Here is a 25,507-nt window from a genome sequence, read left to right as displayed (position 1 = left end):
ATGGTGTGTATTGGTGGAAGGATTCCATCAGTCACTCAAGAAATTTGCTCAGAGGCTCATCTGGCTTCTGCAAGGTGTCTTTGACCTTGGTCATGTGGGTGGCCTTTCGGCTGCCTTTCCAGAGGCCCTGGGGTAGGGCCTTGTGGAGCCTTTGGAGGGACTGCAATCCCTGGTCAGTGTTTAGGTCCCATTCTGGGCCCTTTCCCGGGAAAACTGTGGGCAGCATATTGGGCTGGGTCTAGGGCACTATCAGGGGCACTTTCCTCCAGGTGCTTCCACACCACTGCTACCACAAGCCAATGCTCCTCAGTGTTGAGGAGAGTTACAAGTAGCTGGTTGCAGTCAGGCCAGGTAGGCTGGTAGGTCTGGACAATGGAGTGGAACAGGTCAATCATCATCTGGGGCCTATCAATGTAGGATGGCGTATGATTCTTCCAGTTTAGCAAGTCAGTAGAAGTGAAGAGAACATATACAAAGTTTCTCCTCCCTTCCTGAAAGTCTTCCTGGACATCAACATAAGGAGGTCCTCAGGTCTCTTTCAGGGGCATTAAGGGTGTGACTGCTCCACCCGCAGCCACACCTGGCTGGGCATGCAACAGCCATGGCTTGGGGGGGTCGAGGGAGGGCTGGGCTCAGTAGAACCTCAGGAGATGCCTCTGGGCTGCTGGGGCAGGGGTCAGGGGTTGCTGTGGAGGAGCTCGGCTGGGCTGTGGGTATTGGTGGTATGAAGTAAGGTGGGGGGTTTTCTTCTTCTTCTGGTGGTCTAGATAAAATTGGGACCTTGGGCTTGTTGCCTGGTTTCTTGCGGTACTTCTCCACCACTTGGGCAAGAAACACCTGGCACTGTCCATCAAACCAAGTCTTTATCCACTCTGACTTCTTCTTTGCAGCCTCCAGCAGGTGGCAATGTAGGGAAACTGATCTGGGTGTCCAGGCATCCCTGACACTATACTATAAGCTGCTTTTACTTTCTCTAACTCAAAAGTTCCCTCAGATGGCCAATCTACCCGAAGTGTGGGCCATTCTAGCATACAGAATTTCCTGAGTTGACTGGGGGTCAGCTTGACTCCCCAGTCATCAGTAAAAGCCTTCTTAAAGTTGGACATCATGCACCATATGGTGTCTTACTAGATTCCCTCCCATATCAGTGGAGCCAACAGTTAGGATTAAGGGTTTACAGACATAAATGAAGGAATTTTAGACAATCTAGTGCTTTGTTCGGCCTGGCTGCTCCCCCAATGAAGATGTTGAGCTCCTCTTGGCTTTGGTAGCCTGGTCTAGACCCCTGGCTGGCCCCCATTTTGGGGTTGCCCACCCTTAACCATATGAGGATCACACTGACTCACTGACCCATAGACTCTAACTCACCTGTGGCCTGGTACTTGGCTCCAAATTCCCAGGACTTCCATTCATGCACTCAGTCACACACATTCAATCAACATTCCTCCCACACCACCCTTCTTGAAAGCAAATCTGAAGACTTCTGTGTCCCTTGATCCTCTGGATGGACACTGGTCCTCGGAGAGTCTTGGGGGTTGGTCAAGCCCCCCTTCCACTCAGGCCCCTAGCCTTCTACAAGTGGGCTGACAACCTGATGCACTTGAGAGCTTACCAGTCAGACGGGCAGCACTTCTGGTGCTTGGTTCCTGAAACTGTCCCTGATTCATCGCCAATCCAGCAGTGATGAGCACCTTGGCTGGTGAGGTCAGGAGTCCAAAGGACGGAGAGATCCTGGTGCCAGTCCTGGATTCCATTGGGTCTCCAGTCTGGGTGACACCACTGCCACAGGCAAGGAAGGCAAGAACGTCGCCACCTCTTAGATCCCAGATGAACCCCCAGAAATGTAGCACAAAAACCAGGAACAGGGCCACAGGCCTCCAGGAATGTTGATAAACTATTGAAAAGAAAAATAAATCATTTTCTACATGTGGTAGCTACACATGCCAATCCCAAAATCTTGCAGCAGGCTACCGCAGGGTCTAGCTCCTTACTATCTCACTGGTGAAAGAAAAGGACATAAAACGTTCTTCCCCAAGATCATGGCTGGGCATGACCAATCACTGAGTATGGCTTTAAATTAGTGTCTTTGGATCACTGGTCACCTGGCTCATAGGGGAGCCCTGATTCCAACTTCCATGTACAAATGCTACAGCAGAGGAGACAAAAATGTTGTGCTTGCTGAGGACTGTGGAGAGCAGTCAGATAATGGGCGGCATTTACTGAGAAGGGCAAGAAGGCTGTTTTAGAGACCATGAAGAAGCTCTTGGCACTGTTCTTGGACCCTTCCCTGGGCATTTGGCACCACTCTGCACCCACTTAGTGGGTCCCAGGACCTGTATGAGCTGAGTATGACTGATTTGGGAAACTCCTCTCCAATATGCCCCCTTCCTTCCAAACTTTGCACTTCAAACAAAAACAGCTTGAAAAAATGAAAGGAGTGTAAGTAACTATGGAGGCTGATATTCTGGGGCAAATAATTTTCAGCTTCAAACATCTTAGAGATGATTACTGTATTCTGGGAAATAAAAGGGCAACTAAGCTCCTATAAACAGGGGAACTCCAAAACAACTAACAGAAAATGTATCAGGATAAGACAGAGGCTCAGAAACACAGAGAATCCTTGCACACTGCATTTGCCATGGACAGACCTTCCTAACTACTCCTTACTTTGTAAAAAAGGCACAATGATTGTCAATAATTCAGAAAATGTCTGTTGTCAGACACTTTCTTTCTTACCTATTTTTCAACTGAGCTCACTAAGCTACACTTATGATTAAGGAAAAATCAACTCAGGTATATATGGAAGGACCATTTTTCACAACATGAATTGCAATGGAAATTTTTAGATAGGTCTGTGACACCACAACTTAATTATCTAGAATTTTCCCATACCCTTCCTGAGAATTTCTAAGAACTTATAATAATTAAGGTTTAAATTACTTATGAAACTTTGGCTAATGTGGAAAATATTGGTCTAATAAATACATTTTATTTTAATACATATGACTAAGGTCTCATAGAATCATTGAATTTTTAAGCTGAGAGAGCCTTCTCTCATAAATTTGTGACTTTGAGTCTAAAAGAAGTTAAGTTACATATTCATAGTTAGGAAAATGGTTAGAAGCAACTCAATGATAAGAACCTAGGCCTTTTGGCTTTCTGTCTCAGCTAATTTCAGATAATAGTCATATTTACAAAATCTTGTTTCTTGGAAGTTAAAAGCATATTGTCTTAAAGCATTATAAATACTCAGATTAAGAAAGGTAATGCTTTTCTATTAATGCATTTATAACACATAGCCTAGAATAATTGCATTGGAAATTTGTCCCTGAATACTAAGAAATAGCTGAGTATCTACTTAAACAGGTATAAAAAGTCACAGGCATAGAACGTTGGCTAGAACAGCTATGCATGTGTGTGTGCTTTAGAGGGACTGGCTCTTTATTTCAAAAAGAAATTTTGTCAATTTTCAGTATCTAAACAGTTGCATTATTAGGTTTGTCTTTCTCCCAATCTGCCCCCCAAAAGAGACGACCCCAAAGAAGGTTACATTTTAAGCCAATAAGCTGCAGGATGCATACCTAACAGACCTCACAGAAACCTCACCAGCAACAAGGAACTGGGTGGGGAAAAATTGTAAAAGATCAGCGTACTGCCAGCCCAGACAGGAGAAATGGGGTGGGCAGTGCTCTCCAACTCTGAAGAAGCAAAGTTTCAAAATAATACAGAATTTTAAAAAACTTTTGTATATAAGGTATTCAAGATTTATCCAGCATTGGCTGATACAAACATGAGATGGCACTTTTATAAACAGCAGCTTCAGACCCAGAAAAGGGTGATGAGATATCTTATATGGCTAAATCAGTGACAAGAATGTAATTTTTTCTTTGCTTTTTAAAAAAGAGGCAAGGGAGTGCATCAGTCTTCACCCCAACATAAGGGGCACATGATTTATACAGTTGGAAAGGGGGTAGAGAAAGGATCAGACAAAGATTTGGTCTCAGAGGTCTTACCATATTAATTTGGTCACTTCTGCTGAGAAAAATAAAAATAAAGATAATAAATTTGTCCTAAGATACCGTAAAGCTAAAAACCTCAGCAGTACTTTTTCTTTTTTCTTTTTTTGTTTAGGCTAACTTCTAGAATCACCTTTCCAGTTTGGCTGGTGCTTTGTATAGAGCAGTGAGTTTTCCCTCAATGGAATTTTTCCCTGTGCTGTTCATTTCTCAGTGAGGCAGGTCCGTACCTCCTTTCCTCCTCTTCAGGGAGAGCAATATATATGAAGCTGAAAAGCTATCTTCCAAAAACAAGAAAGGGATTAGATTACTGCTTCAGAGCTATGGGATTATCTAGATGGTTTTACAAATGGTTGCTACAACAAAAATGGGGGTAACTATAATATATATACCACACAACATACTATCAAAGACACTTGCATTGTGCTCACGTTCTTAAATGTTATTCCCACAAGTGCTCAGCCCCTAGCCCAGCTGCAATCTCTGAGAGAGGCAGAGAGTTTGGTGAAGAAGACACAGGGCTTGGGTAGGTGGGTGTACGGGTGTGGGGGTAAAAGGTGACAGGAGAAAGCTGCCTTTGAGTCAAAGCTCAGTCTTCAGTTTAAATGTCAGCTTCAGGGAGGTGCAGCTGCAGAGCAGTACTTGGGTGTCCTACATCACATGTAAGTCAAGCAGAATCTGGTTTAACATTCTTTGTTTACAAAGGTGCTCCTCTTTGGTACATTTCAGTTTATCTTCCAAATCATCAATTGCCTTTTCCGGCTTGGCAACTGATCTCTCAGCAAACTCAGTGTAGGTCTCTGTCTCTTTGAGTTTGTCAGTAAGAATCTTTATCTCTTCTTCATATTTGTCTTCTTTTTGAGGGTGCTTTTCTTCAACAGCAATCAGACACTTCAGATTCTGGCCCATCAGTCTGATTTATTCATCCACCTCTCAGCAACAAGATTCTGCAAGTTCAGCTCTTTCCTCAGTGCATTCCAAGTCCCTTTCAATAATCAACAACTTCAAAACCAGCCTCTTATACTTCCAATCTGACTCTTCTGCAATGTGTTTAGCTTCTTTGAGTTGGATTTCCTGGAGTTCCATCTTCTCTTCATCTTTTAAAGCCCAGCTTTCAATAACCTTCATACCTCTTTGCTCTCATCAGCAACTTTCTCTGCTTCCTCCAGCTTTTGCAGGGCAGTGGCCAGGTGTTCCTGAGTGAGGTCCAGCTCTTCTTCAACAAGCTGGATCTGATGGTTCAAGGAGGCCACTTCAGCCTCAGCCTGTTTCCAGGCCCACCTTTCCCCTTCACTTCCTGCTGTAGTCACTCAGCTCTCTCCTTGGCATCATCTGCCTGCAGCTGTAAAATCTGGATCTTGAGCTTCACCACCTGGATGTTGGCGATCCTGGCCATGGAGCTCACCCAACAGCTGCTTGTGCTCCCATATGTGTTTTTAATTACTAGTATGTGCATTAAGAGGGGACGTTATAAGTATTATTCATATATCTTGTACCATTTGACTTATACAATGAGAATGTATTAGAAATCTTCATAAGATTTCAAAATCCAACAGTCTACATTTGTTTAACAATTTTACCAGGTGATTTCAATATACTTTTCTAACTTGCAAGGACAAAAATGAGTTTTTTCTTAAAAGGCTGTGTGGGATTTTAGCAAGACTATCAGGCATTTATGACATGTCCTTTGATAGCTGTAATTGAAGCTAGAGTATCTGAAATCTTGCCTTACTTGTATGAACTTGGGCAATCAGGAAGTAATCACTTCAAGCTTTAGATTTTGCCATTTGTCAAATAGGGATAAAAATATCTGTCCTGTCAAACTCAACTGGTTTGTTGTAAGGATTATGTGAAATGTTTGTGAAAGCTCTTATATGTGTGCATGCATTAACTAATATTTCCTATCTCTGTATCAATATACCTAGTTCAAAATTTTCCCCACTTTAAATTTTGTTCACTCCACAAAAGACAGTAAAAGGCCAAGAAGTTAGTTTACTTGAGCTAAGTTCTATAATGAACAAATGACAAGTTTTAATATCTGTTATTCTTTGGGTTTCTTCTATGTACTAGGAACAATACTGCATGCCATTTGTTCCATTATACATATGAGGAAACCAAATACCAGGAAATTTAGGTAAATTGCCCAAAATTACACAACTGGTAAGTAGCAGAGCCAGGATTCAAACCCAGGTTTGTCAGACTCCGAAGCTCTTTCTCATATTCTTGCCTTTCAGAGAAAATAGTCACTTGCTGGGATGATGTTCACATTATTTTCATATACATGAATGACTTTTGGTCATAGAAGTGGTATAGAATGGCAGTTTTCTGAAACCTACTTTCTCTAATAAAATAAATGGTTGTCTTCTAACACCTATCCAGTTGAACTTGTGTCTCTGTTCTGAATATCTATTTTTTCCTACATGTTGTTTCTAAAATGTTTCTGATTTGGATTTAAAATAGCCCACCAATTTGGGGAACTTTTGAGTTTAAAATGTATACAAGGATTGACTTTCCCCCTGGATTTGATTATCTCATTGACAGCAACAATATCTTCGTGAATAGCAATGTGTTTACTTATAGGCACATAAGTAATTCATTTAGAAAATTGAGTTTCCTGACTAGGGAGATTGTGTGTTTTGATTGTACAGCAGTCCTTCTGAGACTAACTTACAATTTATAAAAGCCAGATGGAAAGTGGAAGCAGTTCATTTCATGACTCTTTAAATGCTTAAGTTTGTTAAACCCTGCATTTCACCTTTTTGTTGAAGTTCAGTAAGGCAGAAACAATGTGTTGGTGAATTTATAATATGTAAAATAGCCAGTAAGTACTTACTACATTCTGTACCAGGGTAAGAGTTTCAGAGAAAACATTAATGGCTCATCTTTAAGCACTTTTTCATTGCTCCTTATTTTCTTGTTTGTATTTTTCCATCAAAATAGTCTTAAAAGTGTGTGTCATGAGTTCAAATGCCTGCTGTGTGGGCAGGAACCAATTCTTATTTGCTCCAGTGAGTCACACTGTATTAGCATATACTCTGTATGTTATTGCTCCAAATGAGGGTATGTAGAAATATTTTATTTTTAAATACATGAAAGAATATTATTATAATTGCACTATTAACTATAGTCCATGGTTTACATTAGGATTCCATTATTGTGGTGTATAGTTATATGCTTTTCTTAAAATAATTCTTATTCTAATAACAAATATACAATCTAAAATTTCACATTTTAACCACATTCAAACATAATGTAGTGTCATTAATTAATTTACAATGTTGTCCGGCCATTAATATCATTAATTACCAAAATATTGTTTATAATCTAGAAAGAAACCCTACAATTTAAGCATTAACTCCCCATCCTTTCTTGTATCCCAGGCCCTAGACCCTAAACACTAGTTTCTGACTGTGTGAATTTAATTATTCATTATCTATCAACATCGAGATCATAAAATATTTGTCCTTTTTTGTCTGGTTATTTTCCAAACACGACATCTTCAAAGATCATTCATATGGTCACATGTATCAGAACTTCATTTTATTTTATGGCTGAATAATATGCTATTGTATTTATATACACATTTTATTTATTCATTGGTTGTTGGACACCATAGTTGATTTTATCTTTAGACAATTGTGAATAATGTCATCAGGAAAAAATGTGCTATTACCTGTTGAGTCCTTGCTTTCAATACTTTTCAATACCTGAAAGGGGAATTTCTGGGTCATCTGGTAATTTTACACTAAATCTTCTGAGAAACTGCCAAAATATCTTCCACAGTAGCTGGACCATTTTATATTCCCACCAACAAAGAATGAGTTCTCCTATTATTCTACATCTTTTCCAATACTTATAATTTTCTATTTTTAATAGGATTAAAAAAATAAATGGTACTTCATTGTAGATTTGATTTGCATTTCCCTAATGGCTATGTTGTCAGATGTCTTCTTACTTGCTTATTGGCCATTTGTATATGTCCTTAGAGAAATGTCTATACATTTTAAAATTGTGTTGTTTCTCTTTTCCGTTTTGAGTTGTAGGATGTTTTTATATATTTTGAATATCAGATGCTTAATCAGGGTTGTCAAATGCCCTGGGGAATAATTTGCTGCTGAATGATGGTGGCAGATACTAAGGCAGAGGTCCCAGTAAACAGCACTGAGGAGGAGCAGCCTCTCATTGTGGCTGAGGAGTTGGCTGCTCAGAAGCATGAACAGAGATTTAGAAAATTCTGGGAACTGCACTTGAAGCAGGAACATTGAGGCATTATTAAAGGTGTTAAAAACCCATTAGTTCCTGAGACTTTTCATCAATCTAATTAATGGTGGCACTTCAGGCTCAGTCCACTCACAGAAGCAGTGAACAACCAACAAGAACTTGCAGAAATATCTTTTTGAAAGCGCCAGAAAAGTTAAAGTATTACTGTAACAGAACATCAAATCAAGAAAAATCTACTTAAAAGTACTAGGATCTCATGGCCCCTCCTCCACCCCTTACTAAGACAGAGTACAGCCACTTTCGTGCCCAATGCAGATCCCTGGTCCTGGTTATGAAGAGAACAGGGAAACTCTCATGCTGTACTGGGAGCATGTGTGTCCAGCACATTCTGTCTGGCAGTGGCCCAAGGGACTCATCATCTTATCACTTGCCATATGTGTAGAAGACAGCAAATGGATCTCTTCTACAGAATGGCTGTGAGAGAGCAGTCAACTAATGTAGCCAGGGTCAAGAGATAGCCAGCTGTAGGACTTACAGTGCAGCTACCCAGCAATATGAGGAAACTGTTTCCTAGTGAAAAAGGAAATGGGTAAATGGGGAATTCTTAGAGTCACATGTGAATGCCCAAAACAATCTGAATGGACAGAAAGGATTAGGGAGACCTTGAAGTTGGAACCAGAGCTATTCTCACAGTACTAAAATGACCACTTCCCCAGGTCAATTTGCAAAAACTGGGAAATGTGTTTTTTAGCTTCTGGTAATAAAAGAATCTCTTTTGTAAAACTAGCCAGATACAAATTTAAGTAACAGACACTTCAAAGTCAAAGTCTACATTGCAGCTATAATACATTAAAACATCAAAATGTCCAGGTTTCAACAAAAGATTACAAAACATACAAAGAAACAGGAAATGATAGCCTAAGCAAAGGAAAAGATTAAAGCACTAGAAGACATCAGCGAGGAGAACCAGACATGAGACATTTCAAAGACTTTTAAATATGGTCCTGAATATGATGAAAGAGCCAAAGGAAAACTTAGCAAAAAAACTTAAAAAACTAAAGAAAATGACAGGTGAACACAGACTATCAATAGAGGGATGAAAACAATGAAAAGGAACTAAACAGAGCTGAAGACCACAGTAACAGAAATTAAAAAAAAATCTCTAGAGGGTTTCAAAAGCTGATTGGAGCTGGCAGAAAAAAAATTAGAGAACTTGAATATAATATAATTAAAATAATTCAATCTGAGAAGCAGAAAATAGAGTGAAGTAAAGTGAATATAGCCTGAGGAATCTGTAGGACACCATCAGGCCTACCAGCATATGCCTTGCAGGAGTCCCAGAAGGAGGAGAAAAAGAAATAATGGTGGAAAATTTACCATAGTTAATGAAAAACAAGAACATACATATCTATGCCACTCAACAAACTCCAAACAGGATGAACCCGTGTCAAACTGTCAAATGCCAAAATTAAGAGAATTCTGAAAATCACAAGAGAGAAATAGCATGTCACAAACAAGGGAGCCTCAGTAAGATTAAACGTTGATTTCTCATTAGAAGCCATGGAGGCAAGAAGCCAATGGGAAGACGTATATTTAAATTTCAAGCAAATTGCCAACCAAGAATTCTATATCTGACATAAACTGTCTCTCAAAAATGAAGGAGAGATGGGGGTGCATGGGTGGTTCAGAGGTGGAATGCCTGCCTGCCATATGGGAGAGCTGGGTTCAATTCCTAGACCATACATCCTCCCCAAAAACAAAAGAAAGAGAAATTAAGACCTTCCAAGCTCAATAAAACCTGAGGGAGTTCATCAGCACTAGGCTGGCCCTACAAGACATGCTAAAGAGAGTTGAAGATTAAAAGGAAAGGACGATAGATGATAAATTGAAGCCATATGAAAAAATAATGTATTTCCAGTGAGGGTAAAAATGTGGGTAAATATAAGTGTCAGTACTATTGTATTTTTGTATTGTAACCCTATTTTTTAATTCCTACAGGATATAAAAAGCAAATACATGAAATGTAATGATAAATCAGTAGTTTGGGTCTCCTGTATAAACATGCATTTTTTGATGGTTAGGTCTTTGTGTCAACTTTGCCAAATGATTATGCCCAGTTGTCAAGTCAGGCAAGCACTGGCTTGACCATTGCTTCAGGAATATTTTATGGCAGGTTGATAAACTGGAAGGCTAGTGTATTAAGTAATCAGGCAGTTGATTTCATTTGTGGCTGATTACATCTGTGATGAACTAAGGCATGTCCCCCATAATGAGACAATCTGATCAGTTGTAGGATTTTAAGGAAGATGATTCTTTCACTGCTTCTTCAGCCAGTAAGCCTCTCCTGTGGAGTTCTTCCAGACCCTTACTCAGAGTGCCAGTTTCACAGCCTGTCCTATGGATTTTGGACTTTTCCATTCCCATGGTTGCATGAGACACTTTTATAAATCTCATATTTACAGATCTCTCCTATTGGTTCTGTTTCTCTAAAGAACTCTAATTAGCACAACTTGGTACCAAGAGTGGTTATTGACAAACAGAATCTTAAAATGGGTTTTACAATTAGTTTTTTATTCTGACTAGACTCAGAGGCACTAATAACTCTGTTTCCAATAATTAAGATAGCACTGACAGTGATGGGGTGAATTGGCAAAAGAGATACTCAAAATACCATCATTAGATTCTGCTAACTGTGCCCTTATATGAAGCAAGGCCCTGGGTGATAATGTTTTTACTCCTTTATGGAGTTTTGGAGATATAACGATGTTGGCTGATTGTTGTTAGATATGGGATACATTTACGAGGGAAAGTGATGAGCTGAAGGCTTCACGTTTGATACTTCGGTGACATATGAATGATACAAAAGTTTCCATGTGTGCCCTGATGGAAAATTGTATTTCCTGTGGTCACAGACTTGAGAGCTTTGAAAACCAGACACAAAGCTTTATGATGAGAGTAGCAGATTTATAATGTAAACTAAAATTTCAACCTGAAAATGTGTCTTCTGTAAAAGTAAGGTATTTGATTGGAAACGAATTGGGTCCTGAAATGTGAGATGATTGATAATGATAGTGTTGGGGAGATGGGATCCCTGGAATCTGCTGAGCCTTTGCTAGGAGGATCTGTAATGGACTGCCCTGAGGAAAGAGCTTCCTTCAGGGTGCCTAGAAGAAACAGCTTCCTGGCTTCCAGTCTCCTCAGAGGAGACTGCCATCCAACCTTCACCTAATGAGATTAATACTTCACTGTGTGCTAACCCTATAGCCACCTCCACTGGGGAAACTGCCCTCACTCTTCTGTCTGGGGCAGCTAATCCAGATGAAACTGTAATGAAATGCCCTGAGATAATTGGCTTGAAAGAATTGCTATTTCTTTTCATAACCCACCTGCACTACCTCTCTTTTCTTCAATAGATACAGCCTAAGTCCCAACAGACCCCAGAAGATGAGGTAAAAAGTGTGACCCATGAGGAAGTACAGTATACTCCAAAAGAACTGCATGAGTTTTTCAATCTATATAGACAGAAATCAACGAAATACGTGTGGTAATGGATATTAAAGGTGTGGGATAATGGTGGAAGGAATATAAAGTTAGATCAAGCTGAATTTATTGATATGGGCCCTCTAAGCAGAGATTCTGCATTCAATATTGTAGTCAGAGGGGTTAGAAAGGACATTAATAGTTTGGTTCATTGGCTGAAACATTGATCCAGTGCTGTTTGACATTAACTGAAGTCAAAATGCCAGAACTGCCCTGATAGAATGTGAGATCAGAGGATTAGAGAGTGGATTTATCATGGAAGACCTGCTCACACACCCCAGTTATGTCCAGAGAACACATCTGTGGTAGTCAGATTCAGTTGTCAACTTGGCCAGGTGAAGGCACCTAGTTTTGTTGCTGCAGACAAGAGCCAATAGTACATGAACCTCATCTGTTGCTGATTACATCTGCAGTCAGCTAGGAGACATGCCTGCTGCAATGAATGACATTTGACTTAATTGGCTGGTGCTTTAGAGAGTGCAACATAGCACAGCCCAAGCAGCTCGGCATACTTCATCTTAGCACTTGCAGCTCAGCCTAGACCTTTGGAGATGCAGAAAAGAACCACCCTGGGGAAAGTTGTTGGAACCCTGGAGAGAAGGCCAGCAGAGATTCTCACCTGAGCCTTCCCACGTAAGAAAGAACCTCAGTGGAACATTAGCTGCTTTTCCTCTGAGGAACTAACAAAATAAATCCCCTTTTATTAAAAGTCAATCCATCTCTGGTGTGTTGTATTCTGGCAGCTAGCAAACTAGAAAAACATCTTTCTCCAGAAACTTGAGAAACAAATTTGTGAAACTAGCTCCATCATCCCTGAGGAGCCCTGTAGTGGCCCTTCTCTGTAGATCAAATATAACCATTGTATCTACTGTCACTGAGCTGGAAACCTTAAACACAATGGGTATTATCACATCCTGAGTTGGCAGAAGACATGTGGTGACAGTTAATCACCATAGACAAGGTGGGCAAGGCCACTATAATGGACATCAGAATCAAAACTGGATTCAAAACAATCTAACTCACAGAGACTTGTAATGGTGAGTATATCATTGGGTCTCTAGAAGAAAACTTGATGGGCAGTCTACTAAATTCTCATTTGAGCTTTCTAAGTAGTAGAGTTCTAGGTCAAATGCACAGAACAATAACTTGAATCACAAAAACAGTCATGGCCCCTTAATCAATTCCAAAATTGAAACCATTTACAAACCCAGAGCCCCTTGAATGAGGAGAAGTATGGGTAAACTTTTGGAAAGGACCCTTTTATACTACCCCAAATTTACACTCTTAACCTTCCTCCCAGCCTTCCCCAAGGAGACTTATAGCTTTCACAAGGGTGACTGTACACTGGGGAAAGGCAAATGATCAGATATTTCAGAGATTATTAGACACCAGCTCAGAAGTGACTCTAATTTCAGGAAACTACAAATATTACTTTGGTCCACCAGTCAGAGTAGGGGCTTATGGGCATCAGGCAATGAATGGAGTTTAAGCTCAGGCTCATCTTACAGTGGGTCCTGGGTTCCCTGGACCATTTTGTGGTCATTTCCCCAGTTCCAGAATGCATAACTGGAATCAACATAATCAACAACTGGCAGAATTCCCACATTGGTTCTCTGACTCATGGAGTGAGGACTATTATGGTAGAAAAGTCCAGTGGAAACCACAACAACTGCCCTTACATAGGAAAATAATGAATCAGAAGCAATACTAGATTCCTGGAGGGATTGCAGAGATTAGTGCTACTCTTAAGGTCTTAAAGGATGCAGGGGTGGTGACTCCCACCACATCCCCATTCAACTCTCTTATTTGGCCTTTGTGGAAACAGATGGGACTTGGAGGATGAAGACAGATTATCATAAACTTAACCAGGTGGTGAGCCCAATTGCAGCTTCTCTCCCATATATTGCTTGAGTAAATCAACAAAATCATTGGAGCCTGGTGTGCAGCTATTGATCTGTCAAATTCTTTTTTCTCAACACCTGTCAGTAAGGACAACCAGAAGCATTCAGTTGGCGAGGCTGTCCTGCCTCAGGGGGTTATCAACTCTCCAGCCTTCTGTCACAGTCTTGTCCACCAGGAGTTTGATTAATTCTCTCTCCCATAAGACATCACACTTGTCCATTATATTGATGATGTCATGCTAGTTGGACCTAGTGAGCAAGAAGTAATGATTACTCTGGACAAGTGGTAGGGCATTTGCCATCAGGGGATGGGAGATAAATCCAACAAAAATACAGGGTTCTTCCACGTCTGTGAAATTTCTAGGTGTCCAGTGGTGTGAGACATGTCGATATATCCCTCATAAGGTGAAGCTGTAGCATCTAGCCTCTCCTAAGACCAAAAACAGAGGCACAATACCTAGTTGACCTCTTTCGATTTTGGATACAGCATATTCCTCATTTGGATATGCTACTGCAACCCATTTGCCAAATGTCCAGCAAAGCTGCTAGGTTTGAGTGGGAACCAGAACAAGAAGAGGCTTACGCAAAACGTCCAGGCTGCTGTGCAAGTTGCTCTGCCACTTGGGCCATATGATTCAGCAGATCCAATGGTGCTGGAAGTGTCAGTGGCAAATAGGGATGCTTTTGACAGGACCCTATATGAGAATCACAATGCAGAATTTAAGACGTTGAAGCAAAGCCTTGCCATCCACTCCAGATAACTACTCTCCTTTTGAGAAAGAGTTTTTAGTCTGCCACTGGGCCTTTAGTAGAGAAAGAACACTTAACCATGGACTGCCAATTTACCATGAGATCTGAGCTGCCTATCATGAGTGCAGTGTTGTCTGACACATCAAGCAATAAAGTTGGGCCGGCATAGCAGCACTTCATCACAACATGGAAATGGTATATTAGAGATAGGGCTCGTGCGGGTCTTGAATGAATAAGTAAATTACATGAGGAAGTGGCCCAAATGCCCATGACCCCCATTCCTGCCAGATTATCTTCCCTTTCTCAGAACAGAGCCATGGCCCTTTTGGGAGTGCCTTACAGTCAGTTGACTAGGAAGAGAAAACTCCAGCCTGGTTTACAGATGGTTTCGCATGATATGCAAGGACCACTGGAAATTGGACAGCCACAGCAGTACAATCCCATTCTGGGATGTCCTTAAAGGTCAGCAGTGAGGAGAAATATTCCTAGTGGGTCAACTTTGAGCAGTGCACCTGATTGTTCTGTTTTTTGGGAGGAGAACTTGTCAGCAGTGTGTTTGTATACTGACTCATTGACTGATGCCAATGGTTTGGTTAGATGATCAGGGACTTGGAAAGAGCATGATCAGAAAACTTGTGACAAAATGCTCTGTGGAAGAGGTATGAGGTTATATTTTTCTAGTGGACAAAAGAAATGAAGATATTTATGTCTTGAGCGAAGGCTCACCAAAGCATAATTTCATCAGAGGAATGTTTGACTAATCAATTGGATAAGAAGACCCACCCTGTGGATACAGTCGTCCTCTTTCCTCAGTCATTACTGCCATTGCCATTGAGCTCATGAACAAGGTGGGCATGATGGTAGGGATGAAGGTCATGCATGGGCTTAGTAACGTGGACTTCTGTTCCCCAAGGCTGACCTAGGTATGGTCCATGCTGAAAGCCCAATATTCCAGCAGCAAAGACCTACACTCAGTCTCTGATATGACACCATTTCAGAAGGTGATCAGCATGATACTTGATGGCACATCGATTATGTTGGACCTCTTCTGTCATGGAAGGGGCAGTGATTTTTTCTAACTGGAATAGACACATACTCCAGATACGGGTTTGCATTCCCTGCATGCAATGCTTCTGTGAAAACTACCATATATGGACTTATAGAATGCTTTATTCACAGTCATGGTATTCCAAACAGCATTCCTTCTGATCAAGGAAGACACTTCACAGCAAGTGAAGTGTGGGACTGGGCACATGCTCATGGAATTATCTGGTCTTACTATGTTCCCCATTTTCCAGAAGTAGCTGGGTTGATAGAATGGTGAAATGACCTTTTGAAGACCCAATTAAAGTGCCAATTAGGTTGCAGTACTTCTCAGAGCTGGGAAAATGTTCTCCAGGAGGCTGTGTATACTTTGAATCAGCATCCACTGTATGGTGCTGTTTTTCCGATACCCAGGATTCACAGGACAAGGAATCAAGGGGTGGAAATGAGAGTGGCACCACTCACTATTTCCCCTAGTGATCCAGTAGGAAAATTGCTGCATCCTGTACCTGAAACCTTAAGCTTGGCTGATCTACAGGTCTTACTTCCAAAAGGAGTGCTCCTTCCAGGAGACACAGCAATGATTCCATTTGAACTGGAAAGTAAGACTGCCACCTGGTGACTTTGGGCTTCTCATGCCCCAGAATCAACCACCATGAAAGGGAAACTGTTCTATCTGGGGTGATTGATCCTGACAATCAAGGGGAAATAGGACTGCAACTACACCATGGAGGTAAAGAAGAGTTTTCCTGAGATATATGAGGTCCCCTAGGACATCTTTTTGTACTACCATGCCCTGTGATTAAATTCAATGGGAAATTGCAGCAACCCAATCCAGGCAGGACTACCAATGACCCATAAACTTCAGGAATGAAGATCTAGGTCACCCCACCTGGCAGATAACCATGACCATCTGAAGTGGTTGCTGAGGGTAAAGGAAACATGGAATGGATAGTAGATGAAGATAATTATAAATATGAACTATAACCACATGACCAGTTACAGAAATGAAGACTGTGATTGTATGAATATTTCTTCCCTGTTTTGTTATGAGTATGTTTGCATTTGTACATAAGCAAATATATTTTTTCTTCTTATCATATGACATAAGTTGTATTGTTCATGTTACGGTGTTTAAGATGTAGGATAAAAAGTTCAAGACTGAATGTTCCCTAAGGACTTTTACTCTATTCTGGAGTGATATAGTGAATGTCTGACTGTAGGCTGGACAGTTGAGTATTGTTAGGCAAAACGTATGTTTGTTATTGTGTTCTACTTGGAAATTAAACATGTTTCTAGGTGATGTGTGTAGCTGCCAAGTTGACAAGGGGTTGACTGTGGCAGTTCTGTTCTAGTATCAATTTGGCCAAATGATTATGCCCAGTTGTCTGCCCAGGCAAGCACTGGCCTGACCATTGCTGCAAGGATGTTTCATGACTGGTTGGAAATCCAGAAGCCTAGTGTATTAGGTCATCAGTCAGTTGATTGCATCTGTGGCTGATTACATCTATGAAAAACTAAGGCCTGTGTACCACAGTGCAATAATACAATCGGTTGAAGACTTTTAAAGAAAAAGAGAAATTCTTTCACTGCTTCTTCATCCAGCAAGTCCCTCCTGTGGACTTGCTCTGTGGATTTTGGACTCTTCCATTCCCACAGTTTCATATGACAACTCTAAATCTCATAATTACAGATCTCTCCTGCTGGTTCTGTTTCTCCAGAGAACCCTGACAAACACACATTTTATGAGAAGAACCTACATAAAGTGAGGGGTAGAGGAACATAGGAAAATAGTTTATCTATTATTGAAGTTGGTATCAAAGAAAACAAAACTGTTAAACATTTAGGGTATTAAACTTGAGCTTCATGGTAGATATAAAGAAATTATCAGCCAACATGCAAGCTCACAGATAGGTTGCCTGAGGCAAGGGGAGTGGGGATTTAATGCATAAATGGTTGTAGGGTGTTGGTTTGGGGAGATGGTAAAGGTGTAGTTATGGAAGGTGGTGAGGATAATGTAACATTGTGAATATGATTGATCCTACTCAAGAGTATGCTTGGGAGAGGTTGAGATGAAAAAGAGTATGCTGTATATATATTCCCACATTTGAAAAATGAGCAACTACAGAGACAATGACAATTAAATGCAATATATGATCCTGGATAGAATCTAGCAAGAAAAAGTTCAAAAGGACATTTTTGGGACATATGAGAAAATTACAATATAGACTGTAAGTTTTTTATCAATGTTAAGTTTCTTGAACTGGATAACTGCACTTAAGGTGGGTTACATAAATGAATATCCTTGTTTGATGGAAATATACATGGCAATATTCAAGGAAAATGATGTATACAATCTACATTCAAGTGTTTGGAAAATGGTCTGAAAATAAACAAGCAGGTCGCTAAGTGGAGTTACATGGTAAATATGGCAAAATATTGAAAATTGTGGATCTGGGTATCAGGAGGGGCCCGGTTATGTTGGAGCTCTTTACATGTGATTTGTATTATTTTTGTAACTGTCCTATCAATTTGAAAGTATCTCAGAATAAAGTTTAAAAACAAAAAAGACCCCTATCAGATATGTAGTTTCCTAATATTTTCTTTTATTCTGTAGGTTGAATTTGCACTTTCATGATAAAATAATTTGTTGCACAAAAGTTTTTAATTTTGATGACATCTCATTTCACTATTTTTTCTTTTGTTGCTCATGCTATTGGGGAAAATGTCTAAAAAATATTAATGCAGGTCCAATTTTCTTCTAGGAGTTTTATATTTCTGGTTCTTATATTTATGTCTTTGATCCATTTTGAGTTGGTTTTCGTATATGGTGTGAAATAGGGCTCCATCTTCATGATTTGCATACCAAGATCCAAATTTCCCAGCACGATAGGTTGATGAGACTATCCTTTTCCAATAAAGTGGGCTAGGCACCCTTATCAAAAATTAGTTGCCCATATATGTGAGAGTTTATTTCTGAACTCTTGTAGGATTTCATTACACTACATGTCTGTCCTTGTGCCAGGACAAAGCTTTTCTGATAATTGCAGTTTTTTGAGTGGTTTAGGGATTGGAAAGTGTCACTCCTCAATTTAGATTTTCTTTTTCAAGGTGGCTTTAGTTATTCAGGACCCCTACTCTTACAAATACATTTGATGATTAGCTTTCCCATTTCTGCAAAAAAAAAGACTGTTCTAGTTTGCTAGCTGCCAGAATGCAATATACCAGAAATGGGATGGCTTTTAAAAGGGGGGAGGGATTTAATAAGTTGCATGTTTATAGTTCTAAGGCCATGAAAATGTCCCAATGAAAGCAAGCCTACAGAAATGTCCGATCTAAGGTATCCAGGGAAAGATAACTTGGTTCAAGAAGGCCAATGATGTCCAGGGTTTCTCCCTCAGCTTGAAAGGCACATGGTGAACATGGCTACATCTGCTAGCTTTCACCCCAGACTTGTTCTGTCCTTAAGCTCCCTTAGGGGCATTTTCCTTCTTCATCTCCGAAGGCCTCTATCTGTGTACATTTTCATGATTCTTGGGGCTCTCTCATGGCTCTGCTGCTCTCCAAAATCCTTCTTCTTGCAAATGATTACAGCAAGCTAATCAAGACCCACTTGGAATTGGTGGAATCACATGTTCATCTAATAAAAAAGTTAACACCCACAATTGGGCATACCACATCTCCCTGGGAATAATCTAATCAAAAGATCCTAACCTGCATTATTGTCTAGGATTAAAAGAAATTGTTGCTACCACAAGATTGGATCAGGATTAAAACATGGCTTTTCTAGGGCACATAATCATTTCAAACAGGCACAAAAACTGTTAAAATTTTGGGAATTTCATTTAATGTGCAAACTGCTTTGGGTAGAATTAATAACAATATTTGTTCTTCCTATCCATTGGCATGGTATGTCTTTGCATTTATTTGGGTCTTCTTTGTTTTATTTAGCAAGGTTTTGTAGTTTCTGTGCATAAGTTCTTTACATCCTGGGCCATATATACTTCTAGACATTTCATTCTTTTAGCTACTATTGTAAATTGATTTTTTCTTGATTTCTTCTCCAGATTGTTAATTGCTGGTCTATAGGAACAGTACTGGTTTTCATATATCAGTTTTGTACACCACCACTTTGCTCAATGTGTTTATTACTTTTCTTTGTTGGGAAGTTTATGATTACTGATTAAATCTTTTTAATTGTAATTGTTCTGTTGAGAGTTTTTATTTTTTTTTTTTGAAGTACTGTAGGTATGTTGTGTGTTTCTAGGAATTTATTCATTACATTTGGTTTTCTGTTAGCATAGGGTTTCTTAGGATCCTTTAAAAACCTTTTTAGTTTCATTTGTTTGATAGTAGTCTTCCCACCTTCATTTACAATTTTAGTTAGTTTTATCCTCTCTCCTTTTTTTTTGTCAGTCTTGCTAAAAGCTTGTTTATTTTATTGATCTTTCAAAGAACTAACTTTTAGTTTTCTTAATTTTCTCAATGTTTTTTTTTTCTCTTTGGTTTATATCCACTCATATATATTTTTTATTTCCTTTCATCTGCTTGATTTGTGTTTAGTTTACTCTTCTGTTTTAGAGCCTCTAGCTGTGAGGTTAGGTTTCTCATTTGAGATCTTTCTTCTTTTTTAATGTATGTATTTAGAGACGTACATTTACCTCTCACCACTGACTTTGCTACATTCCATACATTTTGGTATGTTGTGATCTCATTTTCATTTACTTCAAGATATTTCATAATTTCCCATGTGCTTTTTTCTTTGGCCTATTGGATGCTTAAAATTATGTTCTTTAATTTACATTTCTTTATGAATTTTCCCTGTGCACAATCAATGGTCCACAACATCACCATGTAGCTGTGCACCCACCATGACAATTGACCCCTTCTTCTCCCCTTTGTGAAAATAAAAATACATACAAAATGTGACAAATTTCAAAGCACATTACCACAACCTGCTGCAGAGCAGACCTCAGAGCCCAGCATGGGTCACAAGTCCACAATTTTAAGTCGTCGCTTCCAGCTACTCCAAGATGTTGGAGACCAAAAGAAACACCAACACAATGATTCAGTGATCACAAGCATCCACGAACCCACTTTCTCTGCACAACACTACCATCACTCTCAATCCCTCCCCAACCCTCAGGGGCACCTGGGCCACACCCACTCCAATATCCTCATGTTGGAAAGGGCCATCGACAACATGGGATGGGGGATGGAGGCATTCAATGATCTGGAGAGGCTAGCCCATCCACACTCCAGGACCCAAGAGGTCCAGGGACTCAACCCGAAGCTGGAAGCCTCTGGAAAGTCACCACAGTGCATGGAACTCTGGAACTCCTGGAGAATCCCATGCAATGCACTATGTATTCCCCAGGACTGGCAGGAATGGCCTTGGTTGGAGTTTAACAAGTTATGGTAAGCAGCAAGGTCTAACTGAATCTTGTGTAAGAGTGACCTCCAGAGTAGCTTCTCAATTCTATCTGAATTCTTTCAACCACTGATACCTTATTTATTACACCTCCTTTACCCATTTTGGTTTGGATGGCACCATTGATCTCATGGTGCCAGGGCCAGGCCAATCCCTGGGAGTTGTCTCCAATATCACCAGTGAGACTTCTACACCCAGATATCACTTCCCACGCAGGTGGGAGGGCAATGACCTCAGCCAGAGAGCTGGGCTTAGAAAGAGAGAGGACACATTTGAGCAACAGAGAAGGTCCTCCAGAAGCAATTCCCAGGCCTAGCCACAGGTAGGCCAGGCTTCTCCACCACACACACAAACCTCACTACAGCAAGCCTCAAGATCAAGGGCCAGACCCATTGATTTGGGTGTTAATATATTTATATTAAAATAAGTACTAATTCAGGAATTTTTATACCTGTTCTGACCCTCACTTTTTCCATTAAAGCCTCTTTTCATGTTTATCTGATTTTTTTCATTGTACCACTTTGAGTCCATTCTCATTTATTTCTGTATTTATTTTTACATCTTTTCTTCTTTTTTATTGTGGGCCTAAATTTTGACAACTTAAATCTCTAACAGTGATCTTTGATTTGATAACAACTTGACTTCAATAACATATACAGACACTGTTCCTATATCCCTCTGCTCACCCACTTTTTTTATTGTACTTATTACAAATCATTTTTATACATTGTCTTTCTCTTAAACCATTGATTTATCATTAATTTTTATGCTGTTGCATTTTAGGACCTGTTACAGCTTTAAATTAAGTACAGTACAAACCAAAGGACTGGCATTTATAATACCTAAATGGTTACTTCTAACAGAGTCTTTATTTCTTCATGCTTCTTTGATCCACTAATACTCTTTCCTTTGAGTCTGAAAAAAAAACTTGCATTGTTTTTAGCTTGGATCTAGTGGTGAAAAACTCCCTTAGCTTCTGTTTATCAGGCAATAGCTTAAATCTTGCCTCCATTTTTGGTAGGTAGTATACTGGTTATACATCTTGGTTGGCAACATTTTCTTTTTGGCACTTTCAAACATTCATCCCACTACCTTCTTGCCTCCATGGTATCTGATGAGAAATCAACACTTAATCTTTTTAAGGTTCCCTTATATATAACTTATTTGTTTTTGTTTTTTGCAATCATCAAATCTCTCTTTCTCCTTGGCGTTGCCTTTGATGGTTTTTCATTTTGTCTTGAGTTTATCCTGTTTTAGATTTGTTGGACTTCTTGAATGTGTATATTCATGTCTTTTTTAATATGGAAAGTTTTCTGCCACAATTTCTTTGAATATTCCTTCTACCCCTTTCTCTTTTTTTCTTTCTGCGACACCAATAATGCATATACTGGTATATTTGATGGTGTCTCAGAGGTCTCAGAATATTTTTTTATTTCTGCAATTCTTTTTTCTTTCTGGTCTTCAGCCTGAATTATTTCAATTGTCTTGTCTTCAAGATTACTGATACTTTCTTCTGCCAGCTTCAATGTGCCATTGAAACCCTCTAGGAATTTTTCATTTCAGTTCTTGTGCTCTTTGACTCCAGTTTTCTGTTTAGTCCCTACTGAGAACCTCAAAGAAATTCTCACATTGTTCATTCATTGTTTTCCTCTTATCCTTAGTTCTTTTTCTGTGTTTTCCTTTATTTCCTTGAGTAGAGATTTTTAGAAATTCTGTTCATGATACATCCAAATTCTGATACTCTTCATTAATAGTTTCAGGAACTTTTTCTTGTTCCTTTGGATGGGCTATCACTTGCTGTTCTTTTGTCTTGTGTTTTTTATACCCTGTACATTTTAGTATTTTATTGTGTTAATTCTGGAATTTATGCCTTCTGATGTCTGTTACTTAGGTTTGTAACCAGCTCCTGATATGCAGATACTTACTTGAATATAGGCACTAACAAAATCCAACCAACAAACAAAAAACCTTTCACAGACTTTGCAAGTTGGCTGTGCTTTTGATGATGGCCTTGTTTAGAGTTTAACCCTCCTATCATGATCAGCCAGAGGTAAATGAGAAATGTAGGGTACTCTTTGTCTTATCTGAGCCTTTGTGGAGCTATGGAGTATGCTTGTTTTCCTGGGATTGTGCTTGTTCATAGCCTTAGGAGTTCCTTTGCTTAAAATTTACAGGAGTTCAAATGCCCCATCTATCCTCTTTGATATGATTTTCAGCATCTCCTGGGTACTATGTTATATTATTTAATAGTAGCTTTTTTTGACCCAGGCTGCTTTAACTTTTTGTTTCTTACATTTCTTACCCATCTGCAAGATACTCCTCTGCTTTCAGGATAAATTTTCTGTGGGAAAACCTGAAGGGAATTTATTATCTCTGTGACTCTATACATTCATACTGATATGCAGTTACTTCAGTATGTGCAGAGGGTTTATTCTGTTCCCTCTGTATCTGGACCATGGATCCACAATGAGAGTACAGACTTACTCCACATTGCACATAGGAGGATGTAAGAGTAAGGATGCAAGGGCACCATGGGTTTCACCTACTGTTTTTAGGCTGCTTTTTCTTGATTTGTCACTTGCCTATTTACTGCGATTGTTTAACTGTTTTCAATAGTTTTGAGGAAGAAGGATATGTAAATTCTGGCTAGTCATTCAAAGATTTGGTGAGCAGATTATCTTCACAAAGATGTGACAGACTCAATTGTGGGTACTAAATTTGAATAGAGGATGGACTCCAATTAGACAAAAACAGAAACTTACAAGCCACACTAAGAATTAGGAAGATATGGCTCAGTAACAGGAATGAATTGAAACTACAGAGAAGACTCAGAATCTGGAAAAACTAATCAAAGAAGTTCAATAATCTCCTAACTCAATTTAAGGAGATAAAGTAAAATATGGATATAGAGGTAATGGTCATTAAGAAGACAATGTATGACCATACAGAAAAATTCAAAAAATGAAAAAGAAACAAAACAGGAATTATGGAAATGAAAGGCACAATATAGTGATTTAAAATACACTAGAGACAAACAACAGCAAATTTAACAGGTGAAAGAAAGAATACATGACTTAGAATATAGAACAATCAAAATCATAGTCAGAAGAATAGATATAGTAAGAATGGGAAACAATAAGCAGGGTCTCGGGGATTTGAGTGACAGCAGAAAGTGTGCAAACATATGCATTATGGGTAGCCCAAAAGAAGGAGAGGGAAAAGATGCAGAAAGAATATGTGAGTCAATAATGGCTGAAATTTCTTAACTCTATGAAAGGCATAAATGTGCCTATCAAAGGGACACAAAGTACTTCAAACAGATTGATACCTAATAGACCTACTCCAAGAAATGTTTTAATCAGAATGTAAAATGCTGAAGACAAAGAGAGAATTCTGAAAGTAGCAAGAGAACTGTGATTTGTCACATACAAGGGATCTTCAATATGACTAAGTGCCAATTTCTCAACAAAAACCATGGAGGCTGAAGACAGTGCTGTGATATATGGAAGGTACTGAAAAAGAAGACTTGCCCGCCAAAAGGTCTTTTTCTGGAAAAAAACTGTCCTGCAGAAATGACGGAGACTTTAAAATATTCACAGATAAGCAGAAGCTAAGAGAGTTCATCAACAAAAGAAGTGCACAGTCAGGGCAATATGATCATATAGTGAGTTGTGGGAACTAGTTTGTCCATCAGAGAAGCTAGTAAATATCTAGAAACTGTATGGAACAACTTCTGAGGGGACATCAGTGATGGGACCCATATCATACACCAGTCTGGAATGGGTGGAATGGCTGAGATTCTAAACAGAATGGTAAGTCTCCCAAAGCATGGAAGCCAATGCACCCCCTTCCTGGGCATGGTAGGCCAGTTCCCCAAAAGGAAAGGAAACAGACTTTACTAGTGGCAGGTTGTTAGCTCAATCAAGCTCCAATTGTGGAATTAATTAACAAATTCTGACTATTAAAACTGGTCCCAAGCACAGGTAAAACTGGAATAAACACTGAGGAAACCAAGAATTTTCATCCCAGCAGAGAGTGTGTGGGGCTGATTTAAAAACAAAGGCTTTTTGAGTTGGACATCAAAAAGTACTGGAAAATGGCAGGAATGCAAGAAAAGGGGCACATAAAGCCTTGGGACACATACAGTCATATACCAATTCCCCCTTTTTATGGGCAAATCTGAAGAGTAGAGGACCAGCTCTGAAAAGGTTTTTCTTTAACTTCTTTAACAGTTCATTAGCTAGAACTGCAGGCACATTTAGGCTCCAGCATTGCCACAGGGAAGGGTAGAGTTAAGGCATGTCAGAGAGACAAAATAAATAGTCAGATGGCTGGGGACAATTTCTTAAAGGGTGTATCTTCCCTATGAAAAGGGGGGCAGGGCCCGGGTCAAGCGAAGGCCTTTTTTTGTGAATTCTGGTCCAAGGGGCTGGAAAACAGAAGCAACAAAAGCCCAACTACTGCCTCAGCCTCATTCTCAACCATGCCCCTGGAAGGGAGAGGCTGCTGAAATTAAAGACACTACATCATGTTATGCTGGTGGGAACTGCAGGCAGACAAGTGTAACATGTTGGACAGGATACAAAAAACACAGAGCCTAGAAG

At 39.6% G+C, this 25,507-nt stretch overlaps 1 long non-coding RNA gene and 1 pseudogene across 1 annotated transcript in view; both read right to left on the bottom strand.

Moving 5' to 3' along the window:
• Positions 1 to 25,507, bottom strand: part of LOC143671593 (uncharacterized) — a 128,239-nt gene that overhangs the window by 22,848 nt on the left and 79,884 nt on the right. The window contains exon 2 of the long non-coding RNA XR_013169607.1: positions 1,613 to 1,894. This is a non-coding gene — a long non-coding RNA (uncharacterized LOC143671593). The remainder of the gene's footprint in view (positions 1 to 1,612; positions 1,895 to 25,507) is intronic.
• Positions 4,668 to 5,412, bottom strand: LOC143670141 (tropomyosin-like; annotated as a pseudogene).

The sequence above is a fragment of the Tamandua tetradactyla genome, chromosome X (assembly GCF_023851605.1).
Source record: "Tamandua tetradactyla isolate mTamTet1 chromosome X, mTamTet1.pri, whole genome shotgun sequence".
Lineage (NCBI taxonomy): Eukaryota > Metazoa > Chordata > Mammalia > Pilosa > Myrmecophagidae > Tamandua > Tamandua tetradactyla.
This window is presented reverse-complemented; position numbering and strand designations above follow the sequence as displayed.